The sequence below is a fragment of the Heterocephalus glaber genome, unplaced genomic scaffold (genome assembly GCF_053883595.1).
Source record: "Heterocephalus glaber isolate CG9 unplaced genomic scaffold, H.glaber_assembly_v1.0 deba00001442, whole genome shotgun sequence".
Taxonomy (NCBI): Eukaryota; Metazoa; Chordata; class Mammalia; order Rodentia; family Bathyergidae; genus Heterocephalus; species Heterocephalus glaber.
Window position 1 is genome coordinate 23,519,214 of NW_028258296.1, and position 8,247 is coordinate 23,527,460.

The window sequence follows — 8,247 nt, forward strand, 5'->3', positions numbered from 1 at the left end:
AGATCAGGAAGGTGATGGGAAAGTCAGAAATAAGGAAATCAGTCCTTTGTAATCACATCTGAACAAAAGACAATGTGAAACTGAATCAAATTTCTGCTTCCAGTAGATGTCAAATTGAATTAAAACATTATAATTTATAGAAAGTAGACCATACGAATTCTGGAAAATTGGGCCAGGGATTTAGCTCAGTGGTTCCACCACCTGCTCCGCAAGTGCAAGGACCTGAGTTCGATCCCCAGTACCAAAAAAAAAAAAAAAAGAATTCTGGAAAATGATGCCAGGAGTGGTGGTGCACGCCTGTAATCCCAACACTTAGGAGGCTGAGGCAGGTGGATCACCATGAGTTCAAGGCCAGCCTGAATTACATAGCGAGACCCTGTCTCAACAAAAAGAAAGAAAGAAAGAAAGAAAGAAAGAAAGAAAGAAAGAAAGAGAGAAAGGAGAAAGAAAGAAAGAAAAGCAACTCATTATGAAATTCACTAGCAGTAACTGAGTCTGGTACTATAGAGGGTAGGAACAGAGGAGTCAGGGTTCTTGCTACAACTAATGGGTTTTTAAAGGGTGTTTCACATACAATTTACTAAAATTGCTACTCTGGTAAAATTAGTAAGTCCCTGATCAGGAGTGTCAGAAGCACTTGCTATGTTAAGACCTAGTAAACCAGTTCACTTTATAGAAACTACTGCTGACCTGAGCAGAATATCTCCCATTAAAAAAAAAAAACAACACTTAAACTCTGAGTCTAAAATGACAAATGAAAATCAGACTTATTCTAAAAATTTTGTGACATGTAAATCCTTCCTAAAGGAACTTCCAGATTCATGCTTACGGGGCACAGCCAGTCAGAAATGTCAAACTACAAGTCACAGTACTTGCAGAGGCACTTCCTCAGACACTGTCAGTCCCTGCAAAGATGAAGTTAACTTTCCTGCACTCTTGAGATTCAACTGAGAATTCTTGGTGGTTGTACCATTGTTTGGGGACACTGATGGAAAAATACCTCTGTAAAGCTACTTCCAGGAACCACTCACAGAGCACTGGCAAGTTCGTGTTTAGGGTACTCTCCCGGCTGGATAAAACACCAGCATTTCCTTGTGCTATCAGATCAAAAGGGACAGTTTTCACTTGTAGAACAGGAGTGGACTCTTACTAAAAATTGCTCAAGGCAACCTTCCTGAATTCTGGTCATAATGGATGCAGAGATCCAAGATGCAAATGCACAGTTCTAGAAGATTCCAGATATTCTGCAGCAAACTTTTCCAGGCAAATTCTGGCCGTCAAAATCTTGTACTTGTGATCTGTCTTCCTAGAATGTGTGACCCTTACTCATTGTTGATACATTATCTAGGAAAATAAATACATCAATGTTAGAGATCACCAATGGAATGGAAGCAGAGATATGTGGGTACATATCTCCATTTTGGAGGTTGATACAATAACAACAATATTAGCTGTCATTTCTTGACCTCTGATCTTATACCAAGGAATTTATAAGCATCAACCTCTAATTTCTGCAACAACTCTATGAAAACTGACATGCAGAGGCAAAATGGATGAAGCTTTGCCCTTGCCATACAGTTGTCAAGTGGTACAATAGACTAGTATTCAAATCTTTCCATCACTCATTCCATTCACATAATGGGATATTATATCCCCTTATTTTATAGTGGTTAAAATATTTGTCTGTCTGAGTCAACAATTTGTCCTCTATATTTTTGTAATACTGTAGATAGAATAATTCAAATCACTTACCAAAACTCCCATATGACTTTATGACCTATATGGTCCCGGCTTCAGTAATTCCACTTAAATTTAAACTCTCTAGGACACCACTAGCCTATAGAACTTTCAGTTCGAAAAGTCTGCACTGTCCAAGACAGTAGCTAGTAGTCACATGTGGCTATTGAGTGCTTAAAATCTAGCTAATGTGACTAAGAAACTGAATTTTTAATTTTATTTAATGTTAATTTAAATTAATATATCCAAATATAGCTAGTGGCTACCATATTGCACAGTTTATCTGTTGGAAGAAAAACATCATAGTCATTGAACTGAAGTTATTTAATTCACTCACTAATCATTTTTGAGAGCTTACTATATACCCAATTCAGCACTAGACATACAGAAGGTAGTGAATAAATTGGCACAGATTTCTGACCAAAGGGGACAATAGGTTCCAGAGAGGTTGGCAACAACCATGAAAGTATATCATCATGGAAACTTAGAAAGGATAGAAAGAAGAAAGCTACTAAAAAGAAGCTGAGTAACAATGCCACTGTGTCAAGTGTTATTGAAAATACAAAGACAAAATGAGAAAAATAAAAGATATATGTGTCATTACCACAATACTTTATTGCCTAATCAAAAATAGTTTCAGTGAGTTAGAATCCTGATTGGAATGGGTTAAAGAGTAAATGAGAATTAAGAAAATGACGATGAACATGACCTTTGTAGACCACACTCAAGAATTACTGCTAAAAAGAGAAGTACAGAAATGGGAATAGCATCAGAAGCGATATAGACAGCCTAGGCTTCCTATATTTGGAAGCCAGTGGGACTCATTTATTGAAGAGAAAAATGACAAGACAGCAAAGGGAGGAAAGGGCTTTTGGTAATTGATGTTCTTGAGAACTCAGGAAGGGAGTGAGACCCAGAAACCAGCAAGAGGACTCTTCTTGGCTAAAAGGAAGGACATCTCCTCAGGAAAGAAAAGAAGCTGGTGTGAGGGAATGTAGGTCTGCAGATCTGTTCACTTAAACCATCAAAACATAACTGAAAAGCAACTAAATATTTTTCACAGTCTCTACATAAACACCCAAAGGAACTTGCATTAAAAATGTAGAATAAAAACAAAACTTCCCCAAACGTCTTCCTCTCTTTCCCTCTCCTGCTCTGTCTTTATTGTCTGCTTCTACCTCCTATCATTTTGCTACCACTCCAAACTCCTCAAGAAAAAGTCTCTTTAAAAAATTGTATACAGAGAGAGAGAGAGAGAGAGAGAGAGAGAGAGAGAGATATCTAATGCTAGGTCTAAAAAGTTATGATTCTATAAGTGATAGAATCTGATAATTAAAATTTCAGCTTTTCACTTGTAAGACACTGGGTGAGCTTGGAGGAATTCTGAAGTTTTTTTTAAATAAAGTTACTGAGATGTCACATCATATTTTAGGTTATAAAAAAAGAAAGTGGGAAACTTCAGAATTACAAGGAAAGGAGGGTAGGGAAAAGAGATTTTGATCAAAGAAGAAAGAAAAGGAAGAGAAGACCACAGAAAAGTAGGAGAATCAGGGTCAGTACTGCCAAGCCATGAGGAGAAATTAGATGTAGGATGAGACATAACATCTGTTCTTCTGCTCCAAGATTTTGTTTTCAAATTCACTTCCTCACCTTGGCTAGGAGTTATCTTCCTTTTCTTTAAATAATAAAAACACCAAACGTTCCTCACTAAACCAAAGTAGATGGGTACAGTCAGTACGTAGGGTGATCACAATTCAACTGGGCTTTGCTTTTCCATACCCTCACCCCTCTCCTTTTAATTCAGTGAGTAGCAAATGGAGGAGGCGGAGTAACTTACCTCTCAAACTGTTTGTTTGAAAATAATATGCAGAAAGGGAAAAACAGTCCTCAACCAACAACTGCCTTCCTTGCCATCTGCTTAATCTAAACATTAGCATATCACATATCTGAGTGAACTCAAATTGCACTGGAAACAGAGTGCTCTGTTCCACTTTTTTAGACCCTTAATGGGGGAGTCAAGTGAGAATTCTCTACGGGATTATATGGGCTTTATGGGCTTCCAACACATGCATTCAGGGCCACATTTTCAGTCCAGCCTTAACTCATCATACTACAACCAGAGGCAAAATTGTGCCTGGCTTAATTAGCACAAGTACTAATCAAGTACTAATGAAATTTGCCCATAAGCAGTTCCTCAGACTAAGGCACAAGTTGCACACACAATTTCTGTATATATCACTTTGCATGTCAGCACAAAAGGAGGGAAGAAAAGAACAATTCCTTCCTAAAATTTGCTTCGGGCTAACCACAGGCAAGTGTTGTCTCTACCCAGAAGTAATACATTAGTTTCATCAGTACAAACTCTGTAAATCCTAAATCTGCAAATTTCATCCCAATTTGCCACGTTACGTTGCAAATTTATAAAAATATAAAGGATGATATCAACTAAGACACTTGACTCTTACTGATTTATGAGCTTCTTAAGACCTGAATTTGGCAATGAGTGTGATTTGTAATGTACCTTAAAATAATAGGATGTCTTTCAAGCTAAAAACATCAGTTCTTAAGAGGAGGCGTTAATGCTAGACATCAGACCTATTTGTTTAAACTCAGAATAATGACAAAAAGGAGGCCCAATTTTATCTCTCCCACCAGGCAGTGATATACCCTGAATCTTCTTACTGAAGGGTTTTAAATCTGCTCTTAAGATCTGTCCAAGCATAAGAGCTATGTACAATACAAATATTAATTACACCCAGGAAGATGCTTTCAATCTATCAATTAAATCATACTAATCGGAGCTGCAGTAAGCACGTTGAAATAAGTATTTACATAATCAAGCTTCACACATAAGAAACATTTTTGCTCTAGTTATCTCATAGGTACTTTACTGAAAATAAAAATAAAATTCTAGGTCACCCTGTTTTGGGGCACAAGAAAGCTTGTAATTAATTCTCAAGAGCAAGGTCACATTAGAAAAGCAAGAGAAGAATCCATGAGGACCAAATGCTGTCATCTATTCTGCCCGGTGAACTATCCTCCTTCCTCCAAGTGCTGTTAGATTTGTGCTGGGAAAGGATCTCACTTTTAAGAAGCTAAAACTCACCCACTTGAGCAGGTGCAAGAACCAGATGATTGTTTTTTTTCCCTTTATGGACTATCGACAAACATCACTTTAAAAATAATAACCATTGGTGAGTGCTAAAAAACAGTCAATTCACACAATGTCTTCCTAAAATGAAATTCAGGAGAGAGGAAAGAAAATAATGCAGAATCAGGATAACCTGGGTTGCAACCAGAGTGTCACCTGTGGTACTATGCAGCAGTCTTCCCCACAGCTTCCTCACTTAAGAACAGCAGATTAATCTTGACATTGACTTTTCTTGCTCTTTGAAAGACACTGTAGTATGAGTATTACACTCCTTTTTTCATTTCTAAACAGATCTAATTTATCTAACTCTACAGAGGCGTAGGGGAGAAAAGGGAAAAAGATGATTTTTGTCATTAGTGAGTTTTATTTTTCTTGATTAAATAAAGGTTTGTGACTACAAAGAGTGCAAATTGTACATGCTATAAAAGAAAAAAGAAAAATTCATGTGGACCACAGATACTAACAAAATTCAAGCCCTGACAGTCTTCAAAGGAAACAAGGGCCCCATCTGCTGATACTTACATGTACTACAGTAGCAGGAGGATTAAAATGAGAACAGGAAGAAAGGATTAATCAAACTAAAGTCCAATAAAGAACCGGAAGCTGCAGACTCTTAAGATCTGAAGACATTTTGAGGAGTTGAAGAACCCAAGCCTGCTCCAGAACCTTTCACCTTTCTCTGTATGGCACATAACTAGACAGAAATTGTTCTACCCAGATAAATGTCATTTTAATTCAGTTTAGTCCTCTGGCCTTTGCCTCTTTCCTGAGCAATCTTTGGTGCAGAAAATTCTCTGCTTCCCTTAACTGATGATTCTCATTTTGAAATGACTGCCTGGTTAGGGTCCTAAAAATAGACTTTGATGATGCTCTTTTTGATGATGATAAAAAAGACATTGCAGTTACTTTTCATGCCTGCCCCCAACATGAGATAATAATACAGTCCTTTCTCTAAAGTTTATTCTGCTTATGATAATTTCTATAAATAAAGGAATAGCTAAAGTGTAGAAAGAGCCCACTAGATGGGTTTGGAAAGTGCAATGTAGGGTTCCAGTCCTAGCTATGTAAGATACTTGGTATTTGACCTGTTATAGTTAGTTCTCTTTAGTTTAAAGATAAATAAGATTGCATGATTTTTATGCACCTTTCCTGCTCACTTTAAAATTCGTTATATCATTCAGAAGAGCAGAGAGAACGTTTCGTAAATCTACTCATTAACATTAGCGTATTGCATATATTAGATGTTCAATAACAATTTGTTTCAACAGATATATTTTCAGTCAAGAAGTATTCATACCGTAATTATGTTTTTATTTAATTCCACCATTCTAAGTTGGTTATACTTCTTTTATTTTATTTATTTTTTATTAGCATATGTTTGCAGTACACAATGCTTACATTTCTTGTGCAGAGTTGCTCCATGTACACAACACATCTTCATTCCTTTTTTCATCCTCTTTCCCTCCCCTCCATTCCCTCTCCCTCCACCTCTTGATCCCTATCCCCTTTGAGAAAGATCTATTTCTCTACTTCCTATTATCTATCTTTTATTTTTATCTTTATTTACATAGTACTTTGGACTTCTCACATAAGAAAAACCATGCAATATTTAAGCTTGTGTATCTGATTTATTTCACCTAACATTAATTATGGTCCCAAAGGGCATCCATTTTCTTACTAATGACTCATTTATCTTTCTTCGTGGTAGAGTAATACTCCATTGTGTGTAAGTACCACATTTTCTTTATCCATCCTTCTGTTGATGGACATACATGGACATATAGGCTGTTTCCAAGATTTAGCTATTATTATGAATTGTGGTGCTATAAACATGGGTATGTATGCATTACTGTAATATGATGTTTTTAACTCTTTTAGGAAGAGACCTAGGAGGGGAATAGCTAGGTCAAATGGAATTTCTATTTTTAGATTTTTGAGAAATCTGCATACGAATTTCCATAGTTATTGTATTAGGATACATTCCCACCTTTTTTCCCTGCAGTCTCACCAGCATTTGTTATTATTTGATTTCTTGATGATGGCCATTCTTTCTGGGGTAAGAGGGAATCTCAGTGATGTTTTAATTTGCATTTCTCTAATGGTCAGTAGTGTTGAGCATTTCTTCATGAATTTATTGGCTATCTGTACTTCCTTTTTGGAGAAGTGTCTATTCATTTCAGTTGCCCATTGTTTTGATTGGGTCTTTTATTTTGAGGATCTAATTTTTGAGTTCTTTATATATCATAGATATTAGTCCTTTCTCAGGAATAACTGGCAAAAATTATTTCCCATTCTGTAGGTTGTTTTTCCACTCTCTCAGTTGTTTCTCTTGTTGTGCAGAAGTTTTGATATGATCCCATTTGTTAATTCTTGGTATTATCTCTTATACCGCTTTTGAATATATTTGGAATATAATTATACTTGCAATGGACAATTATGCTTGACAAGCCAAATCTTTCCCATGTTTATCCAGAAAACTATTCCAAATCTTTGGGAGCAATGATCTCTCCTCCATATGAACAATTCTGAAGGGATCCTCTTGGAGGGTCAAATTTAGCTTAATTTTCCTGAGCTGTGAGCAACTGAACCAAGGTTGGTCCCCTCATCTCTTTTCTGTGACTTTGTGCAGAGTGAAACAAGAGTGGAAAAGCAATAGGGTGGGTTCTTTCTGGCATTATGAGCTGAAATTAGTGTCAACTGGTTCCCATAAACTCAACCCTTAGGCTCTAGAAGTGTATATGTTCCCTGTCCTTTTCTGTGATAGATTCTCCCACCTTTCCATCAAGAAGCTGTAGCCTCAGGAAGAGCTACCTACCACCTAGGCTACCCAAACTTTCATTTTCTGCCCATCAACATGGTGGCTATTAGCTGGTTGTCTCTCCCACATGTGACCTCCTCCTTTCCTTTTTGCTTTCTTCCTAGCAGGAAGAACTCTAAACAACTAGCTGTGTGACTGGTATGGAATTGACTCCATCTATCTGTCTAGGAGTGCACCTTGTTTAGCTCAAGTTAATTATCATGTCTCCTTCCTTAGGCCACACCAAATGGTTTGGAAGATGACATGTAACTGAATTGGGGCCAATCAAATATAACATGTGTTTGTGGGGAATTCTATCTCTATCCTCTGTGGAAATTACTTTAAAATACACTCTCCTTCTCCCTGATGTAAAGCCGAAAGCATCTACCTATCACAAGAGGAACCAGCTTTAGAAAAATCTCAATACTGAAACTATAGTGAAAGAAAAGAAAGACGCCATATTCTTGGTAATGGTAAGAGGCCAAAAGCTTGTCTTTCTTAATTCATGAGGTGCTAGGTTCCCTTTACTGTTTCAGCCAATTTGATTTGGATTTCCTATTAT